The sequence below is a fragment of the Fukomys damarensis genome, unplaced genomic scaffold (assembly GCF_012274545.1).
Source record: "Fukomys damarensis isolate Sample0158 unplaced genomic scaffold, DMR_v1.0_HiC HiC_scaffold_28, whole genome shotgun sequence".
NCBI lineage: Eukaryota > Metazoa > Chordata > Mammalia > Rodentia > Bathyergidae > Fukomys > Fukomys damarensis.
In genome coordinates this window covers 25,959,529-25,983,376 of record NW_022900940.1, presented here as the reverse complement: position 1 = coordinate 25,983,376, position 23,848 = coordinate 25,959,529, and the positions used below count along the sequence as shown (strand labels likewise).

The window sequence follows — 23,848 nt, the reverse complement described above, 5'->3', positions numbered from 1 at the left end:
AATTCTGAGAAATTTTAAAGAGCTATTTCATTGAGTATTTGCCGAATTTCTCTTTGTAGAATTCCTTTTATTTAGCTGTTTAAGTTTTCTGGATACTGGCAAATCTCTAATTTGCAAATCTTTATTTTCTCATTTTCCAATATATCATCTTTTTGTTCTGCTTTCTGAGAAATTTCCCCAAATTGTGTTCCAGAATTTTTATTGAGATGGTCATTTCTGCCTTCATATTTTTAGTTTCCTGAACTGATTCTTGTTATCAGCAAGTTCGTTTGTTATAGAATCCTGTTTTTGTTCCATGCATGCAGTATCCTTTCTTTTATTCATCTGATGTTCATTTTTATAATTCAGCTTTCCTCGATCTTTAAGTCAATCACCATGTGTCCTTTTTTCGGCTGCAAAATTTTATTACCTTCATAAAAGTAGTTATTCCCTCAAAAAGAGGAGTCTTATCGATGAGAAAAGATATCTACCTGTCTCCTTCTCCCTGCTGTTTCATGCCATGTGGAGCAAAAACTGAGTGGCCGTGCTGTAAGACAGAGAAGGAGGACTCGTTTCGCTCAAGTATCCAGATCAATTTGCTTCTGATCCCAAATTTATGTTGGGGTTACAGAACACAATACCGCAGAATGTGGTGCCTTGGCTTGGTGAGTGCTTTGCAAAAAGGAGACGGAAATGGAAGCAAAGATCTTTCCCGCCTTCCTCCATCCTCCTTTTTCCACAACCCTGTCTTCCCTGAAGTGAGTCACAGAAGCCAGAACTCTTCTTCCCCAAGGCCAAGTCAAAGACACTAGAACTTTTCTCCCTCAAAGCCATGAAACCTGGAATCATCATCCTCTCTCTTGAAAACCCTCATTCCACAGGGACCGTGGCCCACACCTAGGGGGAAGGAATGCTATGCAGAGTCCAAGAGGAATCTTAACAGACAGGCCTTGCTGGGTTCTGCTCTCCTTCTATTACCATGCCACCATTCTCTTTAGTCCGATTACGCTTCTACTTCCAGGCAATTCTTCATCAAGCTGAAACATAAAAGGAGAATTTTACCTGAATCTTTGGGTCTTCATTTCTGAAGACTTTTATGTCGTATTCAACTTTGATGAAATAAATTTGCTGTGCCTTTCCTTTGCTAATCTATTCTTTGTTATGCAAGTGTTGGCTGTGCCCCTTACGATAAGTGAACAGAAGCTTCACACCTTTCACCCTGCACTTACAAACCCGGCTCAGCACTAGGTAAGCCCCATGTCCAAGCTTCCCAGGCCTGCGCAGAAAGCAGGAGTCTTATCTACAGCGAGCCCTGGGGGCATCTCTTCTGTCCTTCCCCATCACTTCCTTAAGCAGCTGGGCAAAGCAAACCTTTTGTCTACGTCTTTTTCAGATGCTGTTTTGGGAATTAATGCTCTCAGTCTCATTTGATTTCCAGTGGTATTAGAGTTTCTAAAATGTCAAATTTTAGTGTCTTTTTCTTGTCTTTCCTACCAAGCCCAGACTGCATCCTTTAAAAAAATGTGGATGATGGGGCCTCCCTATAGCACCCCTGTGTGGCTAAAGCAAAACAAGATAAACTGAAAAGCCCATGGCCTAAGCCTGTGACTTCAGGAGCTCTTCAGCCTTGGACAGCTCTGAGCAGTGTGAGCACCTTGGAGCCATCTTCTCAAGGCCTCCTTTACTCCAGGGGCCCTTGGTAATGGTTTACAGTTTTCCCCTTCAGGCTACAGTGTTGGCAAAAGTGAAAGTAACTTTAAACCTCAGGAGATCAAAACACAAGGCGAAAAAAACCTAGTAACTAAATTCTCACCTCAACAACCAGACTACAGGCAACCAAAGAGGGAAGAGAAGATACTAACTCCCTAGACCTTCAGCACAAAGCTGGGTAAGTAAGAGCAAGGACTCTGCACAAACCCAGTTAAGGTGTGAGACACTCGAGTCTGCTGCTGTCTTCAGACCCAAAGGATTGTCTGCTTGACATTCTGACTCTCTGCACCCCACTTCCTTCTATTTTTGTAACCTAGAGAGGAACAGGAAAGAACATATTTTTTTTTCGATGTTTTTAAGCAGTCAGGGTCTGCCTATGTTCAAAAAGCTGGTGAGGCTGTGAACTTGCCACAGAAAATAACTGCGGGGCAAGGCTTCAGGATCTGCAACTTGTCAAAGGAACAGCTGAGCCCAAACACCCTCCCTCAAGCTGGTGCAAGATCGAGTGCAGACCGTGTGTAACATTCACATCCAAAGTTAACAATGACTCTGAGGTTCTTTTACTTCATCAAAAAAAGAGAAGGCAGCAGCAGAGTTTGGCCTGAGAAAATGGCCCCTGAGCCAGCACTCCCGTTCGATCTGTGTTCCCTGGTTACTTTTTTCCTGCGTGGGCTGGCAAAGCCCACCGGGACACATTGTCAGGAAGGGCGAGATTGAGGGCTGAAGCTGCTGGGGCCACCTTTGCTGCTCAGTGGTTTGCAAGTGTGTACGATTTAGAATGGAATCCTCTCTGCAAGTAGGAAATAGAAAAAATGTGTATTATATCTAAATCATATGTATGCCCCTTGGGGTAGCCATTGATTTTTTGTTTTGCTTTTGTAGCAACCACTTCTAACCTGCTATTTTTTTTTGTCCTCCCTCCTAGCTTCCAGTCTGACATTTTCTTTTTACCGCATAAGTTATATGCCAGGTAAATTTGCCATATTTAGAAAATAAAAACAATTAAATTTAAATTTCAGTTATACGAGGGATTTTTGTTTGTATAAACAACATCTCCTGCAATATTTGTGTACATTGATAGCAAAAAGTCATTTGTGACATTTGATGAGACAGACTAATACTGAAATATTATTCATTGTTCATCTGAGATCCAGGTTTAACTGAGGGTATTTATCTGGCATTGGTAACTCCAGATCTCTTTTTTCTCTTGCTTTTCCAGCACTTTCCAGAGAGAGGCTCTCTGTAAGTCAAAGGGAGAAAGAAAGGACTACAGGCACATTAGTTCTCATACTCTGACCTGCTGTAGTGTGTTCATATTGAACCAGGAGGCTGGGATGATGTACGTTTACTAATTAGTAATACAGTGGGTAAAGCGGTGCGTCTTTATTTCTGAAAATGTCTTCTCTCCCCAGGAATAAGCAGCCAGCTACATTGACCTTATAATGAGCATCCATAACTTTCTCCAAAGATGTGATAAACTGTGAAGCTAGATGCCTAAATCTGCAGCATCATATCCCTAGTACATGGATGGTTGAGCAGAGAATTAATTTTTTGAGATTGTTCTTTTAAGCTGGGAAAACCTGAGTTCAAGAAACAAGCATCATGAGTCAAGGTTAAGTGTATACATGATGACACAGTTGGCTTTAGAGTTACAAAGTTTCAAAAGTGTGTTTCCCACCTTCAGCATATTCTAATTCATTTGGAGAACACATATTTAAAGGAGCTGGTGCTTTATAATGATAAATTTTTTACACAGTGTTAAAAATTGTACATATTATAGAGAAACTGCATTTCCTTTAATATTTGACCTATTTATTCTCCTTTGGGGAAGTTTTAAAAAGTTCACAACTAAAATCCATGTTCTCCAACTGTTCTGTAAGTGAGCAAATCTTAACCTTTTGCATTTTTGCCTTATATAGAGAGAATTTCACACATTTATTTTCACATCTTAGCATCTATGCAACTGGATGCATTTAAAAATTAATGGTGCTTTGTGGCAACTTTTTCTTGAGTAATGCATGAGATAATAATTGATTTTGTAATTGGTAGCTTAGATTTGACAAAGTTGTGAATGATTTTTGTTGCACTTTTTTTTGGGCCTTAGTGGGGAATCAAACTCGGGAGGCAGGAGGAGGCATCACTGAGCTAAACCCCCAGCCCAGATTTTTAATATTAAAGTAAGATAGCATCTCAAATAAAATTGAAGTTATTTTTGCCTTCTCATTCTCAGTTTTAGTGGTCTAATTTTTCTTCACTCCTGGAAGGTAAAGACGATCATAAATTAGCTATGTATCTTTTGTATGTTTTTATATTATATATATATATATATATATATATATATATATATATATATATATAACAAATTATATTACACATACATATATACATAATCTGTTTTGCTGTTCTATATACATTATTTTGCAGCTATCTTTTATTTTTTTAGATTTTTAAAAAAATTATATTGTTTACATAGTTTTTGTTTACCAAATCGTATTCTATTCTAGACACATTATAATTAATTTATCCATTTCCTTATTGGTGGACACTTAGGTTGTTTCCAATTGTTTCCATTTTTAGACTGTTATAAGCTAGAATTTTCTAAAGCACAGTTAGAAATGGAATTTCCAAGCTGAAGGATGCTTATATTTTCAATTTTCCTTTACCTTAATTAAGCTTACATTGTGGATGCTTTTATCTTTATTGAACGAAATCTTGATTTGTTATTGTGGGAGGTCTGTTTTTCTTTTCCTTCTCAAAGGAAAGCCCTTTTTACTTAGCCTTCACCCAGTTCTTTACCAGAAATCATAACAATGCAGTGATAAAGTCATCCTCTGTAAATGTCACCTCTGAAATTTCTGTGATGCTTGCAGCCCTCAGCTAAACCACCTACACTTCTTAACTCATTGTTGCATTTCCAAAGTCTGCCTGTGCTTGCAAGGCTTTAGAAGGCTCTGTCAGGTTCACCTGTCAGTCACCTGGGGCAGAAGACAAAAAAATAATACCAGTGTGAATTTTAAACAGTTGCCAGTAATAGGTGTTAGGCTAAAAGAGGGATCTCCTTTTGTTCCAGTAGTGCTGCATTTAGTAATTTACTGTAAATAAATTAAAGATATGTCCAAAAAGAAATGACAAGTTTCAAGTACAGTAACAGCTTGGATTGTGAGTAACTTGTGCTGCAAGTATTCCACAATAGGAGCAAATATTTCTAATAAATTTTAACTTGGTGAAGGAGTGATGTCTTGCAATACAGGTAGTATGTGATACTGAACATCGCATGATCGCAACTGAGCCACTAGTCCTCTCTCCCCCTCCCTTCCCCCCTTCTCTGCCTTTGTCACTCGCTGTGGGATTGTGGGTGATCATTTCCTATGAGCAAGAGGTTATGGAGGAGATCTTATCTGCAGAGGAGGAGGAGAAAAACATGGGGGAATCCCTCACTTCAAATGAGATTAGAGAGATGTGTAAATTGTGGGAAACTGCAAAATTTTGTAGAAAAGCACCACCCAAATAAAGCTGCTGCAGTGTGATGAAGGAACCTGTTGAATGACAATGCAATGTCATTTCTGCAAAATCCTCAAAAGGAGGCAAAAGTGCCTGGGATGTAGCTCAGTGACACAGTGCCTGCCTAGTGGGCGCAAGGTCCTGGATTCGATCCCTGGTACCGAAAAAAAAAAAAAGGGACAAAAGCAAGTGCCGTTGCCATTTTCTTGTGCATGAAAAGAAAAAGGCTCCATTGAGCCAATACATACAACGATTCTGCTAGTGATAGTGAATGTCATCCTACACAATAACCCACATCTCTTTTGACTTCCTTGTACCAGCCACAAAGGTTTTTAGAGGTAAATACAGAACAATTTATTATTTTCCTTTATATTTTGTATTTTCTTTATTAGTTTGTACTACATTACAGCATTGCAATCATTTTTGTCCATTTTTTTTTTTTTTTTTTTTTGGTGCCAGGGATGGAGCTCATTAAAGGTTCATGCACATGGACTACATCTCATACATCCAATTATAACAGAGTGAATCATGGGAAGGACATGTACAAGGCATGACTCAACATCTCGTCAATCATATCGTCGGACTCAACTGGAAGACCCTGTGAGAGGTGCCCAAGACCTGACATAACATTTTAAATTCTTAAGCTCAACACTTTCAGTGCTCCAGCCGTTTTCCTTTCTGCCAGGCAAGTCCACTCTGAGCGTGCCAATGTCTAATTGACTTGATAAAACTTTGTTGCTTTTTTTTTCCTTACCATTGTGGGCCACATTCAATTCTTGGTTGTGCACAAGAACTTAGAAACCCATTCCTGACCCCATCACCCATGGCAACAACTAAAGACAATTTTATAGTAGTAGAAAATTAGTAAACACTCAAGACTCCACAAGAGAAAGTTATGTAAATAAATCATTGTGGGTTTCTATGAAAATTTGTCCCAGAAAGTGTTTATAATGTGATGTTGAGTGAAGAAAAGGTGGTAAAAAGTAGTTTGATAAATGAAACTTCTTTAAAAAAAATGTTCATGGAAACTGGGCCTGGTGATGCTCACCTGTACTTCTAGCACTCAAGAGGCTGAGGCAGGAGGATCACAGAATTCAAGTCCAGCCTGGGCTCCACAGTGAGTTCAAAGTCAGCCTGAACTACACAGTGAGACACTGTCTGAAACAAATAAACAAACAAATAAAATATTCATGGAAAAATAGCTGAAGGACTGTAGCCAAGCTATTAACAATGGGATGTGGAATTTACGTATGTGTTCAATTTTATTTGTATTATGTATCTTTCTAATTTTTATACTATAAGCACATAATTCTTTTACAACAAAATAATTCTTTAGGGCATCTATGAAGATTTATTTGCACCAGTTACATGTTGAGAATGAACACCGGGAGATGGATAGGCTGGTAAGAAAATTTAGATGGAAAAAAAACTTAAAACATATTATCTGAGTTCAATTGTGCAGTTCTTTTGTATATTTCTCTTACTCTCCAGACTTTTAAAAATTTTTTCCTCCTTTTTCTTTTTTTTTTCATTAAGTTTATTGGTATAATTTAGGTATACAATACAGTTACATTCATCAGCAGGATCTTGTTCCTTTACATGATATCTTGGTTCTTATTTTTCCCCATACTCCTGCCCTCCCTACAACCCCTCCACCTCTCCCTATTTACAAAGACTTTATTTCCATGTTCTTCCTTTTCTCATGTTTTTTCTTTTCCCTTATTTCCTTTCCCCTATTCCTCCTATTCTCCTACTCCTTTAGATTTTTTTCCTATTTCACAATATCAATTATACATTTGATCCTTATTTACACTTTTAGTTTTTCACACCAGAGAGACTGGTATTTATTTACACCTGTGTACTATTTATTTCACTTAAAGAGTATGGCCTCAATGTGCATCCACTTGGCTATAAATGTCTCTAGCTTCTTATTCTTTATGGCTGAGTAGTATTCCATTTTATAAAATAACTACATCTTCTTTATCAGTCTCCAGTTGATGGGCAATTGGGCTGTTTCCAAGTTTTAGCTATTACAAACTGTGCCACTATAAACATGGATGAGCATATAATCACAGTGGTATGATTCTTTTAATTCTTTGGAAAGATACCCAGCAGAGGAATAGCTAGGTCAAATGGAACTTCTCATCCTAGTTAATTAAGGTATCTTGATGTTGATTGCCACAGTGGCTGCACCAGTCTGCACTCCCACCAACAATGGAGAAGGGTTCCTTTCTCTCCATAACCCTGCCAGCATTTGTTATTGGTTGATTTCTTGACAGCAGCCATTCTTTCTGGGGTGAGATGGAATCTCAGTGTTGTTTTCATTTGCATCTCTTGAATGACCAGTGAACATTTTTTTCATATATTTATTTGCTGCTTTTACTTCTTTGTCTGAGAAATGCCTGTTCATTTCAGACACCCATTTTTGGATTGGCCTTTATATTTAAGGGGCCTGATTTTCTTTTTTAGTTCTTTATGTATTCTAGATAGTAGATTTTTGTCTGAGTATCAGCTGGAAAAATGTTTTCCCACATTGTATGTTGTCTCTTAGCTCTGTTGGTGGTTTCTCTTGCAGTGCAGAAGCTTTTTAAAAAGATGAGATCCCAGTTGGTTCTTTGTGCTAATTCTGGTGCCACTGAGGATTTGCTCATAAAGTCTTTTCCTATGCCAATGTCTTCAAGAGTTCTACCTAACATGTCTTCCAGCAAGTTTAGTGTTTCTGTTTTAATATTTAGATCTTTAATCCACTTTGATTTTAGTTTAGTATATGGTGAAAGATACGGATCTAGTTTTAATCTTTGGCAAATTGAAATCCAGTTTTTCCAGCACAATTTATTAAAGAGGCTGTCTTTCCTCCAGTGAGGATGGTTGACTCTTTTGTTAAAGTTGAGGTAGCTGAGTATGTCACTCTTCAGACATTTAAAGGGGATTCTAACTACAAAAATTCAGAGCTTACTGGCGTTTTGTAATAAATAATCCAGTTTTCCTTTTGTTTCTGAAATATTTCTGCACTTTTTATTTAGTATAAAAACACAGTATATGTTCCTAGTAAAGACTTGTAAAAATATAGATTTGGCAGTCTTCATTGATAATAATTTTAAGAAATTTACTTAGCAGCTTCCTTTATTATTTTTAAAATTAGTTGGGAGAACAAAATCCTCTCTAGAATAACAGTCTTTGTAGGTTCAACATCTCCTCCCTGAATCTTTACTATTACAATAAATAAGTAGATAATGATCACTTGATTAAAGTAATAAACTATTCACTCTGAGCTAACAGCTTCAAAATGTGGCAGTTACAGTCTATGAAAAGAGGAAATAGTTGGATGTAGAGGGCTTCCTTAATGACCAAAGATACACAAATGCAAAGTCTAAATTTAGTATTGTAGTAAACTAACCAAACTATTAAAAGCAATAAAATTGAATGCAGTTCAGTAGATAGGATATTTAAGAACTAGAATATGTATTCATTGATGATAACACTTAAAACTGACTCAGTTGATGAAAAGAATCCCTGTAAATAGGAAGTATTAAAAAGGGCTTTTTCTTACCCCCTCCAAAAGAAAGTTATTTGCTTGGATAACTTTCTCATAAAGACCATTTGTTTACTGTTCTTCCATGATAGAATGTTAGAGAAAATGTTCCACACAACAGAATTACGACCTCTCCAAATTCTGAGTTCCCACTGTAGGTTCCACAAAATTCACGGAATTTTACAGAAGGAAAGGATCTTAAAAGTTACTGAAACACTTTAAAGAGTTCAAAAGCTTCACTACCTAACAACTAAAGATGCGCGTCTTGCAGTTGATGGCTCTGTAATTTTGAGTTATGCATCTTTCATGCAAAACCCATGCATGCATTCAATAAACAGGCAGCTCCACTCTAGAGATCAGAAGCCAGCTATTGGTCAATGCAGAAAAGATAATTGGTTAAGGGGGTCTACCGAGTGCCTCTGCTGCTCCTTCTGCATTCCAGACAGACAATAGCTCTTGAAGTGGTGTGAATTACACCCCACCCCCACAATTAACCTCAAAGAGGTGTTAATTTCACAGTCAAACTGAGGACCATTTAAATTCAGGCAGTGTCAGAAAACAAGCATTTATTTGGAACCAAAAGAACAATTTGTCTCTTTTCTTATGCATTGTCTGCCCATTAATTTTCCCAGAATAAAACATCTTCAAACAGATTTTCCCTGCTTCTAGAGTGTCCTATATCCCAGTCTAGGCAAACAAGACTTTTAAACAAAAAGAAAAGTTTGCTCCTCACCCTTTGTTGATGACCAAAGGAAAATGGGTAGGTAGGTACTTCCAAGGAAGCCTGTTTCTGGATTTACAAAAAGCTATGACAACACACTAAGTAACTTCTTTTATTAGTGACATGATGCTATCCTTTCCAATTCCATAATATTTAGGGGACTGTGGACATTTTTCTTCTAAAATCAAGTTTGCTTGATTGTAGCTTTCAGTTGTACTGTACCTTTTTTTTTTTTTTTCCATTTTGTGGTTTCTCAGTCTCAGGCACTAATGATGTTTTTGGTTGGAAGATTCTTCAGTGGTGAGCGGAGAGTGAGGTGGGTCTGTTTTATTTATTATAGGACAATTAGCAGCCTCCAGGATTTCTACCCTCTAGATGTCCGCAGCATAACCATCCGTTTTGCATCCATTCACGGTCATTAATGTCAAAAATGCCCTCAGAGATTGCTGAAAGCCCATAGTTGGTATGGTATGATATGGTATGGTATGGCATCGCTTCACATCTCTCTCTGAGAAAAGCCATAGCCCTTTCGGTTGCTTACAAATTTCTGCATGATGTTTCTCCTATTACCACTCTGAATTCATTTCTTCTAGTCTCCTCCTGACTCAGTTCGCTCTGTACCGGTCTACTTATAGTTCTCGGAACATGCCAAGCACATTCATACATCAGAGCCTTTGTACTAGTTGTTCCCTTTGCCAAGAACACCTTTCTTATAGGTTTCTGCATAACCTTCCCCCTCATTCAAGTCTTATCTTCCCGTGACTCCATTCCTCTGGGTCCTTCTTGATGCTTAGTTTTCCCTTATTGCTTTATCACCTCTGTTAAACCAAGATGCAAATACCATGAAGGCATTTCTCTGTCTGCTTTGTTTGCTATTAAATCTCCAGCATCCAGTAGGAGCACAGAGTAGGTGCTAAAATATTTGTTAGTTGTTACCAGAAGGAGTGAATGATTGAGTGAGGACATGGAGATGTTAAGTGACAGCACTGGATACAAATCCAGACAACTAGCTTTAAAGTCCTATTCTTCCAGTGGTCCCCAAATTTGGCTGTACATTCATATCTCTTGGAAGAGGAGGATGTATTTGTTAAAAAGTAGATTCTTGAACTTCATCCTGGAAATAAGTGGTCAAAGTATGGTGAAGCAGGGATTTGGGAGATTGTACATTTAAAGAATCTCTAGAAAGTCGTGTGGAGCAGATATGATGGCTCTGCAGACCTAGAAACAGGACGCTTTGATGATCCTGGAGCCACTAACATCAGAACTAGCAGTTTCGAAGTCCAAAATCGGAGCTAGCCTCTGAGGTTATGAGTCACCTCTGTCTACAGCTCTATTAATTCTTGCTTTCTTTTTTTTCTACTCAGAAACCCTTTGAAGACAGGACATCAACTATGTTAAATGTTCTGAGTAGAATCCCATGTCTAGAACTTACTAACTCTATGACCTTGGTCAAATAACCTTCTTTTTTAGAATTACTGATCTTTATTTTAAAATCATATCTGCCAATTTAGTGTTTTCCACCAACTTAGGGGAGCAGAAACCTTCAGGCTTTACAATCTTCTGTTTAGATGCTGCATTATGGGAGCCTTAGCAGCAGCCACTGAGGTCTTTTTAGACACCACTTAGCCTTTTTTTGCTTCCTTGGCAGTCCTGATAACTTTCTGTGGCCTTTCTAATGTCTGCTTTCTGATTCTTCTTGACCATTGTGCCAGATAGAGAGGCACCAGAGATGGCCCTTTGGAGTTGGACAGCTCAGCATGATCTTTTCTATACATGACAATCCAATTTATCTGCCAAGGATTCCTCCTGGAAAGGAATATTTTGCACTAAGAAACTGGAAACCCTTCCTGTGGGTTCCGGTGTGGTGTCTCCCTGGGTAGATTTTATACCTGCTACCACTGCACAGCTTCACAGTCATGGAGACAGCCGGGAAGCTAGAGCTCATTCTAAGCTCACTTCCACACCTATGGGGTCAGATGCTTTGTAGGTAGGGCTCTAGAGTAAATCAAGCATTCCCTGAATTTCTGATGCACACAGGGATCTAGAGCACCCTGCCTCTCTTGTGGAGAGCAGAAGTTAGCTAATAGCCTCACAATAAACACTACGTAGAAATATCAGAGATCTGACACATTGAGGAACACAGACTATTGGCCTTACTAGTAATAATGCACACAAGTTTGGGAATGGCAGAGTAAGCTCAGAGATGATCCCACCGAAAACCTTCATTTTAATAACAGCAGGACCTTAAAGTGATTTTGTAACCTAAGTGCCAATACTTATGAAACAAAGCATAGAAATTCCTCTAAACTCTTTTCACCCAAATCTTGTTACTAGTCACCCATGGGCTGAGAGAATTAGCATCACTGGGAAACAATCTTATTAGAAATGTAGAATCTCAGTCCCCCATTCTGAACAACTATCTAGCAACACTGTTTTCAACCTGTGGTTCTCAGACGAGTAATTCTGTGGAATAACTTAGGAAGCTTTAAACTGGGCTGAACTCTTTCTCATTTCTAGAGATGCTGATTCATTTGGTCTAGCATGGGAACTGAACATTAAGATTCTACAAAAGCTCTCTGGCCGATTTAAAAATTAAAACTGCAGTAAAATGTGATAACCTTCTGTCAGTCACTGATGATACACTCTTCTTTCCAAGTGCTCTCAACTGGGGAAAATCACACCATCAAGCTAGCTCGGGGCTGAAGCTGGTTTTTTGTCCATAGGAACTATCTAAATCAGGGATGATATTCAATTATCATTTTAAAAAAATCTACCATTTATGTCTATAGAAAAACACTAATATTTATACATAAACAGGAATGTTATCTTATTTCTAGCCTTACAAGCTTTATTCAATAAGGGAAGAGATAAGACAAGAATGTTAAATTTAAAAATTGAGAAAAAAGATCTGCCACCTACTATCCTGTCACAAACATAAGAGCACTCTTCATCTAGTAACACAAATTTTAAGTACCAAATGCATAATTTCACCCTGTTGACTTTGCTCTCACTAGTTTTCATTTTCAGATCTACCAAATTGCATGACTGTGCTTGAGCCTGTGCTTTTTGTTTTGTTTTGTTTTCTCCAATTAGATTGCTGCTTAGTATTTTTCCATTCATAAGCATATTTTAGGAATAGAATGAATCATTGTCTCTTGAATCCACGTCTTTAGCTGTCTGGCACTTTGGTTTGCTCTTCTGTAGATAACTTCTAGCTTATCTCCCCTGTGAAGATTACATGAGATAATGAGATAATGGGGTTGAAGAGCCTTTGAAAAGGATAAAGGGACTCCATTTGTTGAGGATCAGTGAGGCAGGCATTTGATGCTCATAGTAAATCTTGCAAAGAATTACCGTCATTCTTCTATAAGTGGGACATTGAGGCTCAGAAAGAAGCAGAAACAAGCTCAAGATCACCCTGCCAGGATTTGAGAAAGCTAGTTTTCAAACCTAGATGCTCCCAACACTGAAGCCATTTTTCCTGAGCACCCAGTGAGAGGCATGTGTAACATTGTAGACTTGGCAAAGTTCATTTTCTTCACACTCTTCTATCTGACTAATTCAAGTTAGAATAGTTTGAAGAAATTATTAGGTATTCACCATTGCTTTACACTGAACACTTATCTTTTGCAGACTGTGATTACCTGTCTAGGCATATGTTTCTGAAATATACTGTGGAGGGGCTTGCCCTAAATTGAGTGTATTCTTGTCTGTGCTGTAACACTTGGGGAGATACATCTAATCTATCCCATGAACTTCAGCCACTCTTTCTACTTCCTGTCTGCCTCTGTCCCTGTCTCTGTCTCTGCCTGCCCCCCACCTTCTCTCTTTTTCTCTCTCTCCCTCCCTCCCCCTCTCATCTCTAAAATAGATTCATAGGATAAGAAACTTAAGAGGTACTGGAAATAGACTTATATTCTAACATTTGTTGGTTCTCCACCTCGGCTGCATATTAGAATCACCTGGATATCTTTAAACATACTGATGGGAGGGGCTCTGCTCCTCTAAATCCTGATGTAATTAGCCTATAGAGAAGCCTGAATCTGGGGATGTTTAAGAAGATCCTAATCATTCTAATAGGCAGCAGTGCTAGAAAACCCCTAGGCTAAATGATCAGAACAAGGACCAAGTTTAGTGGTTCAATTACTAAGGAAAATGTATGTAGAACATATGTGATGAAATTATATATTATTAAAAGTACATTACCCTGCCAAAACCAATAAATAGAAACTCACAATTTTTGAGTACCATTTTTTTTTGGTGGTACTAAGAATTGAACTCAGGACCATGACACCAGTGAGCCACACTGCTGGCCCTTTGAGTACTATTTTAGATTGCTAAGTGTGCTCTGGATGTACACATAACATGGCTTAGCATTATGTTTAATAAATACTTGCTGAATTTGTAGAGTGATTAAATGGTGGATAAATAAATGAAAGAACAGAGAAAATGACAAACCTGAGCAAAGCACTAGGAAGGATGGAATCTTATATATTCTTTTTTGGTACCGGGGATTGAACTCCGGTCCTTGCGCTTGTGAGGCAGGTGGCGAAACCACTGAGCTAAATCCCTGGCTTGTACATTCTTAATTATTAGTTTTTTTTCCTCTATATAGGTAAAATTAGAACTTTGGATTTGAAGTCAAGCTGAAACATGCACTGTAGAAAAGACAAAGTTCTCTGAAACATAGTTTTCTAATTTGTAAAAGAGGAATAAATCCTGGAGCCATTATGATAACAGGCAAGATTATTATCTGAAAAAGATACTTTATAAAAAGTAAAGTGCTACTATAGAAATACAAGAAATTATTAATTATATTATACAAGCAAGAAAAAAAAAAGAATCACAAGAACATTGTAAGTGGTCTTCAAACTTCAGTACATACCAGAATCCCCTGGAGAATTATTAAAAGTGTAGGTTCTTAACCCCTTCTGCATCCTGACTTCTGAAATCTTGAGTAGTCCTGGAGGTCTAGGGTAGGAATTCAAAGACAATGCTGATGCTGCCAACTCAGATAAAACTGAGATTTTTAGATAAATTTAGATAAAATTGAGATAAAATTATGAATTCAAATTTCACCATCACCAATATATTTTGTAGCCATTTTGTTTCCTCCAGGTAATTTCAGTTCCTTTATTTATTTATTTTTTTATATTCTGTGTTCCTCTAAAAAGAAGTAGAAAAACACAATATCATTCATTCTTTTATTTTTCCCAAATGCTGAGGAGTGAACCCGGAAACTGCACGAGCTACGTACCCTACCCCTTTTTATTCTTATTTTGAGGCAGGGTCTTGGTAAGTTCCCCAGGCAGCGCTTGAACTTGCAAACCTCCTGCCACAGCCTTCCAGGGTCCCCCGATCACAGGGGTGCACCTCCACATCTGGCTTTCTTCATTCATATTTGTGACTAAGTTGACACCTGTGTACTATTTCATTTTGGAATGTTGAACTTCTAAGAGAAGTTTTGGAAAAATCTTGCTTGTCTTCTTAAAGCATTCACAGATTTTAACCAGTAAGAAAAAATTATTTTGTCCTGATTGGGAGGAGACAAGGTGAAATATTAGGCTGATTCTTGGCAACAAAAAAGGGCAAAAGTACAGAGGAACGGGGTTGGTGTCAGATGTCTGCAGGAGGTGGAGGTAGGATTTCAGTTTTGACTAGTGTAAATCCTTTATTAACATGCTAATCCTAACTTTCAAATGTGTATCCTCTCGGTATTTTTCTAAAGCAAGCTAAATGAAAGAATTTAGTGGCTAAATTTGTCTGATAGGACCTAAGTTTCACCATCTGGACTATAAGGTGATAAGACTCTAGCTACTACACTTCTTATCAAAATTTAAAACATAAATTATTCTTTCAGATAAGTAACACAGGCACATGATACAAAAAACAGATATGGGTAATTAGGAATATGGAATTTTGGGGGTTTTTACTTCATCAGAAATGCTAAAACAAAACCCGGAAAAACTATCAGAATTAGTCTTTCTGGAACCCTTGAAGATAATCGAATTTATCTCAATAAAATCAATGCTTAAGGAAGCTAAAAGCCACTGAAACATGACACAAAAACATTGTGGCATTTTAACACACCCTAGCCCCCCTTTCTTCCTGATGTGGTAGTGGTTTTAAAGATGGCTTTTCAAAGCAAACTTTGGAAATTTTCCACATATACTAGAGAATCTAGAAAGTCACATACCCCCAGGGTAGGACGCATGTTCAGAAAAGACTGAAAAACCGTAAGCTTTGATGTTTGGCTCATCTTTAGGCTCAGTGTAAACAAGAAGCAGAGGCTAAGATGGAGCTTTAAATGTCCTGCTAAGAGCAAAAAGAGAGACCCAACACAGAGCTAATGTACAAGACACAGATTATTTTTCTTCCTGTTCCACCTTCTTATTCACATTCTCTTCTTCCTTGTCTTCCTCCTTTGCTCTAGGTATTGAGGGAATTTTATGCCAAATCATAGGTGAAATATTTGTAATACCAAGAAGCTAAAAGAACAGTCACTTCAAAGATTACTCACGAGGCAAACATAGTTTAGGAAAGTCACTATACAAACAACTACAACCCACAGGAAGCAATAACATTAACAAAAAATGATCAAAGAGGCGGAGAAAACCAAGAAAAAGAAACCAGACTAAAACAATGAGAGTATCAGTAAGGAGAAAGAAATTATAGAGGACTCAGAAATTTTGAAACCTAAAATTATAATAATGGAAAGGGAAGATAGAGGGGTTTTAACAACAGATTTTTTTGTTTGTTTGTTTGTTTGTTTTTTGAGATAGGATCTCACTATGTAGTCCAGGCTGGCTTTGAGCTAACTATGCAGCCCAGGCTGGCCTCAAACTTGTGGTGATCTTCCTGCTTCAGCCTGACAAGGCTGGGGTTACAGGTGTGCGCCACTGAGCCTGGTCCAGAACTTTTTTTAAGCAGAGAAAAGAGTAAGGTAATCTAAAAATTGGCAAAATGAAATTATCCTGTCTTCGGAACATAAAGAAGAAAAAAGAGACTAAGAAATCTGTAAGAAATTCAAATTTACCACATATGAATAATGAGAATTCCGAAGAGACAGGAGGATAATAAGGGGGATAAAGAAATATTTGAAGAAATTATGTTAAAAAACTTTCCAAATTTTCTACACATCCAAGAAACTCAATAAATTCTAGGTTGAATAAATACAGAGATTCATACTGAGATACCTAACAATCAAACTGTTGCAAACACAAAATAATAGACTTTGTAACTAAAAAAGAGAATAACAATTTATTACTTACAAAAGTTTCTAAATAAAATCACAGATGTAATTACAGATGTAATAAAATTACCTGTAATAAAATTACTGATGATTTGTCATCATAAACCATGCAAATATGCAAGCACTGGGATGATATATTTAAGATATTGAAATGAAAAAATAAAACCATTAACCAAGAATTTTATGTCTGCCAAAACTGTCCTTTAAAAATGAAGAAAATTGGCCAGGGATTTAGCTCAGTGGTTCAGCTGCCTCCTTCACAAGCACAAGGACCTGAATTCGATCCCTGGTACCTACAAACAAATAAATAAATAAATAAATAAATAAAAAAAAGTGAAGAAAAAATTAAGACATTCCTGGATAAACAAAAGATGAAGGAACGATTTTTTAGTAGATGTATCCTCATACAAGAAAAATGTAAAAGAGAATCTCTCAGGATGAAATGAAAGGACACTAGGTAATACTGTACCTTGAAATCATATAAAAAAATAAAAAATATCAGTAAAATTAATTCCATAGGCAAATATAAGGGCTAGTGTTACAGTATTTTTAGCTGGTAATTTCTCTTTTTAAGTAGATGACTTAAAAGACAAATATATAAAGTAATTATAAGTCTATATCACTGAGCATATGTGTATGTAGATGTAATTTGTCACACTAATCACATAAAGGAGAGATAGAAAGTTATAGAAATATAAAATTGAAGCAAACCATATTAATTTAAATGAGATCATTACAAATATGTTTTTTTAATTTTAATACTCAAGTTGACTACTACGAAAATAACAAAAATATATATGAAAAAGGAAACAAAAAAGGAATCAGAATACAGTAGGAAAAAAAAATCAAAGAAACATATCAGAATACAGTAGGAAAAAATATCAAACAAACATATAAGAGGGATTAAGGAAGAAAAAGGATATGACATATAGAAATAAGTAGCAAAATGGCAGCAGTCTTTCTATGTTAGTAATTTTTAAAAAGGTAACCAGAGTAAGTTTTCCAATCAAATTGTAGAGATTGACAGAATTAATTAATTAATTAATTAATTTATTTATTGGTACCTGGGATCAAACTCAGGTCCTTGAGAGGCAGGCACTAGAACCACTGAGCTAAATCCCTGGCCCTGACAGAATATATTTAAAAAAAAATTCCATCTCTAGCTGCTGTCTACAAGATATTCATTTTACACATGAAAACACAAAGAAGTTGAAAATAAAAGCATAGAGAAAGATATTTTTTTCAGCTTTAATTGAGTTTATTGGTACATTTTAGGGATACAGTACAGTTACATTCATTGTTGGGATCTTGTACCTTTACATGACAGGTCTTGGTTCTCATTTTTTCCCCTTGTCCTTGCCCTCCCTTCACCCCCTCCTCCCCTTCCCATCTGAAACACTTTATTTCCATCTTTTCATTATCTCACATTTTTTTCTTTTCCCTTATTACCCTTCCTCTACCCATCCCACCTTCCCCACACCTTTAGCTCCTGAGAAAGATATTTTTTAGCAAATAGCAAATAAGACAGTTATGGTGGCTATATTAATATCATATAAAATGGACTTTAAAGCTGAAAATTATCACAGAGTCCATGATGACATGATATATTGCTAAAGGATCAATTTATCAGAAAATATAATAATTATAGACATATACAGATCCATCAAGAGGTCCTGAAAATATATGAAGTAAAAATCAACAAAAATGAATGGAGAAAATAGTTACATAAATAATAGTTACAGATTTCTATACTTTCAATAAAAGAGCAATTAGACAAACTATCAATCAAATAGAAAACTTCAACAATATCATAAACCAAATAGATCTAATAGGCACATATAGAACACTAAACACAACAATGGCAGAATATACACGTGCACATGAAACATTCTCCAACAAAGCCCATGTTCCATAATTCATTGTTCAGAGAGTCACAAAAAAATCTCAATACATGGGCTGGGGATTTGGCTCGGTGGTTCCACCGCCTGCCTTATAAGAACAAGGTCCCGAGTTTGATCCCTGATACAAAAAAAAAAAAAAAAAAAGCCAAATAAATAAATAAAAAATCTCAATTACATTTGCAGATATTGAAACCATCAAAGTGCTTTCTATGATCATAATGGAATAGTGCTGGAAATCTATATCAGAAGAGAAATTGAAAAATTCACTAATATGTGGAAATAAAACACATTCTTTTTATTTGTACCTGTTGGCAGTACGTAATGTTCACATTCCTTGTGTGGAGTCGGTACCTGTGTATAACACATCTTAATCCCTTGCTTCATCTCCTTCCGCTTCCCTCCCCTTTGCTCCCTCTATCTCTTGATTTCCTTCCCCTTTGAGGAGGATCTATCTCCTTACTTCCAATTATCTATCTTTTATTTTGCAAATAGCTCAAAGAGGAAAACTAGGAAATATTTTGAGATGTGTAAAAATAAAAATACAACATACCAACACTTATGCAGCTAAAGCATTGCTGAGAGGATTTATAATTGCAAATGCTTAAATTAAAAAACAAGACTGATCTCAAATCAGTATGTTAGTTTTACACCTCGAATAACTAGAAAAAGAAGATGAAGAATGCTAGCAGAAAGAAGGAAACATTAAATACAACAGGGGAAATAAATGAAACACAGCACAGAAAACAATAAAGAAAACCATGAATTCAAAAGTTGATTTTTTTAAGAAGATGAAAAAGACCTGACAAATAGCTAAAGCAGTCTTGGAAAAGAAGAACAAAATTGGGAGGACTAACAATTTCAGATCTCAAAAGTTATTGGAAATCTATAGTGGTCTGTGTAATAATGGCAGGAAGACACCATACTAGTCAAGGGACTAGAATAATGAGTCTATAAATCCAACCTTCAACGGTCAGTTGATGTCTGTCCAAGGTAATAGGATAATTTGATGGTGAATGAACATCCTGTTCAACAAGTAGTACTGAGAACTGGATATTCACATGCAAACAAATAAACCTGGATCCTTATATAACATCATGTGGGAGTAATAACTCAAAATGGATCAAAGAACTGCGTGTAAGAGAAGGTATTATAAAACTCTGAGAAGAAAATATAGAAATGAGTGTTCATTACCTTGTATTTGACAATACATTCTTAGATATAACTTCAAAGGCAAAAGTAACAAAAGAAAAATAGATATATTGAACTTTATTAAAATTAAACATTTTTGTGGATTACAAGGTTATAATCCAGAGAATGAAAATTCAACCTACAAAGTGAGAGAAAATACTTGCAAATCATGTATCTGATAAGGGCCTAGTATCCAGAATACAAAAAGAACTTCTATAACTCAATAGTTTTAGCCATAACCAAATTCAAAATGGGCAAAGGATTTGAATAAATATTTCCCCCCAATCAAAAAGCACATGAAGAGGGCCAGGGATTTAGCTCAGTGAATCTGGCTAATGCCTTACAAGTGCAAAGACCTGAGTTCGATCCCTGATACCAAAAAAAAAAAAAAAAAAAAAAAAAAAAAAAAATGCACATGAAGGGATGGTCAACATTATTAGTCATTATGGAAATGAAAATAAAAACCACAGTAACATAATGTTGTATATTCAATAGGATGGCTATAATTTCAAAAATATAAATTAATAAATACAAGAATGTGAAGGAATTTGAGCCCTTACACATCACTGGTGAGAATGTAAAGTGGTCCAGCCTCAGTGAGAAACAGTTTGGTGGTTCTTCAACAAGGTTAATAGAATTAATATATGACCCAGAAATTCTGATCCTAGGTATAGACTTCAAATTATTGAAAATAGGAAATCTTGTCCTCAATTTTTTCTTAATGACCTTATTCATAATAGGCAAAATGTGGAAATAATGAAAATGCCCTTCCATAAATGAATGGATAAACAAAATGTGCTATCTCTATACAATGGAATATTATTCAGCCAATGAAAGAAATATAGTAGTGATTCATATTACAATGTAGGCGAACATTGGAAACATTGTGGAAGGCAGGCACAAAAGGCAGACATAGTATATAATTCCATTTCTGTGAAATACCTAGAATAAGTTCATAGAGACAGAAAGCAGCTTCGTGGCTGATAGAAGCAGAGAGCGGTAGAGAGCAAGGAGTGATTTCTCCTTGTTCTCATGGGTACGGGTCTGGAGCTTCCTGTTGGGGTGATGAAAACATTCTGGATCTATGTAGTTGCGACGATCATATATGTGTACATTTACAGGTTGTTAAATTTTGTATTATGTGTGTTTTACTGCCCAAAGAGTCAAATATATAACGGCTCATTAGGAGAAGAACTTTGGTCCTATACCAGAATTATTCACCACAGTTCTTAAGCCTGACTCTTAGAAGTAAATACAAGATCCCAACAATGAATGTAACTGTACTGTATCCCTAAAATGTACCACTAAACTCAATTAAAGCTGAAAAAAAGAGAAGTAAATACTTTCGGAGTACATTGTCTATTTTTGTAACATATTTATGAAATTAAAGGAAGTACAAAAATATATTTATATAGCTATCTTTCCCATAAAATCTAGTTTGCTATATCTGCTACTCTACACTTTGCTGTTTCAATGAACGGCATGCTCTGGAAAGCTCCCCATACTAACACAGGGAAATGACCCTTCCTCTCTCTTACAACTGCAGGTCCTCCACTGTGAAAACACCTGTTCGTTTGGAGAGCCACTGCAAATCAACACTCTGAAAAATAATTAGAACCTTTTTGAAAGGTCCATCACTTTTCCTCCCTTTACTTCTAATCTCATGAACAAGTTTTGGTTTTTACTAAAAGCCTAAAAGTTTCAAATGACTGCCAAAACACCATTGCCAATTGGGATCCAAATGTAAGATGAAGGTCCTGGTGATCTCTCATTTATGCACCGCTCATGGCCTCCTCACTGTTCACCACAGGAAATACTTGGGGTTGCCGATAATGTTTCAAGGCTCAAAACATATGAGACTCTCCAGAGTAGAAAGAGTAACTGTACCCATTCTCTCTCTGGATCATTTTCTCCGGATCTGAAGGGAAATATCTGGCCCTGGAGTCTTCAAATTTCTTATCGGTGCTTCCAAACCCAATCTCTGACTCTGTTTCTTGAATGTAACACGGTACAGTGGGTCATCGGACTCTATGGGTTTCAAATTATTTCTCTCTTGCAAGCATCAAAAGAAACCAGTAATCTCTCAGTGGCTGTCATAGTTCAAACCAGAAAAGAAAGTGGTTAGTAACTTGCTGGAATAAACCCAATCAAACTCCAGATTTCGGCACCCGTGAAAGAAATTGTTTTCTTCACACTTATGTTTAACATAATGAGTGACCACACGAAAAGGAAATGAGTGTGCATGAGGTACCATTATGATTGGTTATGATTCAGCAAAGATTCCTTAGTGTAGAATCTTTCCAGCTACAAGTCAGTTTTCTGAAACCATGGCATGCTTGGTCCTCTGCAGAAACACAAGCAGCTCCTACATTGGCATGGAATAGCTCTCCCTCTGCTGTTTGTTTCACTCCTCTTTAGTCCTTCAAGAGCAGCGCAGACTCCAGCTCCTGGCAACGCTTCTGGAAATGCCATCTTCTGCACTGACTTTTCCTCTACTTGGCACCACTCACACTGAGCCGTGTCCACAGGGCATGGCACCTCCTGGACGCTTGATGGAGATGTGCTGAGTGGTGAATGGAGGTTATTTCACATGCCTTTAGTTCTTATATTCTTGTAACAGACAATTTTTCCAGAGAAACAAAATCAGTAGATCTGCATAGGTGTATCCTTGTCTATCAATCAATAGGCAGATGCGTGTGTGTGTGTGTGTGTGAACATACATATACACACATGGGCTCATATGTTTATTTACTTGAGGGTTTCTTTTAGGGAGTTGGGTCATGGGTGTTTGAAGTCTGTAGGGCAGGTCCATAGCCTTGAAACTCAAGGACTGATCCTTCAGTCCTGAGGCAAACTTTCTTCCTTTTGAAGCAACCTCAGTGTTCGTTCAATCTTATGATTGTCCACTGACTGGGTGGGGCCAACCTGCATTGATCCCTTTCACTTAAACTCAGGTGACTGCGAATGTTAACCACATCCACCAAATACCTTTGTTTCTTTCTCCTTTTTTGTTACTGGGGATCGAACTCAGAACCTTGTGCTTGCAAGACAGGAGGTGGAACCACAGAGCTAAATCCCCAGCTCCACAAAAATACCTTTGTAACAACTGCTAGATTAGCTGTGTGTTACACTGTAGTCAAATTGATAAATAAAATTAAGCATCAGCCGTCCTTGTCTGATTAGTACTTTGAAGGCTAGAATGCAGCCTTGTTGTACATGCTTCTGCTGCTATCCCCTCTATATATCCACAAATCATGGCCCAGTTGAGCCCAGGAAACTGTCTTTTGTAGTCTAATGAGTTGTTATAGCTAAGAGCCTGATGTGTTAGACTATATCTCCATCCAAAACTCTACCTCTGCCCTTGCTCCAAGATAGTTTTTAGAATATTTATAAAATTATCTAGAGTTTAGTAAGACTGAAAAAGAGCTGGGCATGGTGGTGCATACCCTAATCCCAGCACTTGGAAGGCTGAGGCAGGAGGATCACCATGAGTTCAAGGCCAGCCTGGGTTACACAGTGAGTCCTTGTCTCCTAAAAAGAAAAAAAAAAAAGTAGGTTAAAAACAACAACAACAACAACAGGAGAATGTGAGAGGATGTCTTTGTGGGTCTAGTTTCCTATTTTCCCTGAGCCTATCTGGAAGAATATTATTCTCATTACTTGCTGCTTAAGTGTTTTCATTTTTCAATATCCATATTTTCTCCACACTGTGCATCTTTTAAACTGAGAATGCTTCCATAAGAGATTCTTAGATAAGTGAAAATTCTAACCCTGCATCTCAGAGCCACAGCCACACCTCATTGTTGGGTGTCTGTTTCATGTGTGTTTCATATTTTCTATTGCTTGTCATGTCCACATTGTATTTTCCCAATTAAAATGGTAAATTCTTTGAGACAGAGTGAATGCATGATATGTGTTAGGTATTCAATGCACACTGTTTGGTTTGGATTTCTTTTACATATTGAGGCCCAGAAAAGCGAAGTCACTTGCAGACTCAGACTCTTACTGACAAGCCCAGGATAGCAGGAGCCTCTTTCAGCAGGGAGATGAGGGTGGGAGTCTGC

The 23,848-nt window shown here is 37.1% G+C and overlaps 1 pseudogene; it reads right to left on the bottom strand.

The window, feature by feature from the left end:
* Positions 1-10,925: 10,925 nt before the first annotated feature.
* Positions 10,926-11,361, bottom strand: LOC117283611 (annotated as a pseudogene).
* Positions 11,362-23,848: the final 12,487 nt, after the last annotated feature.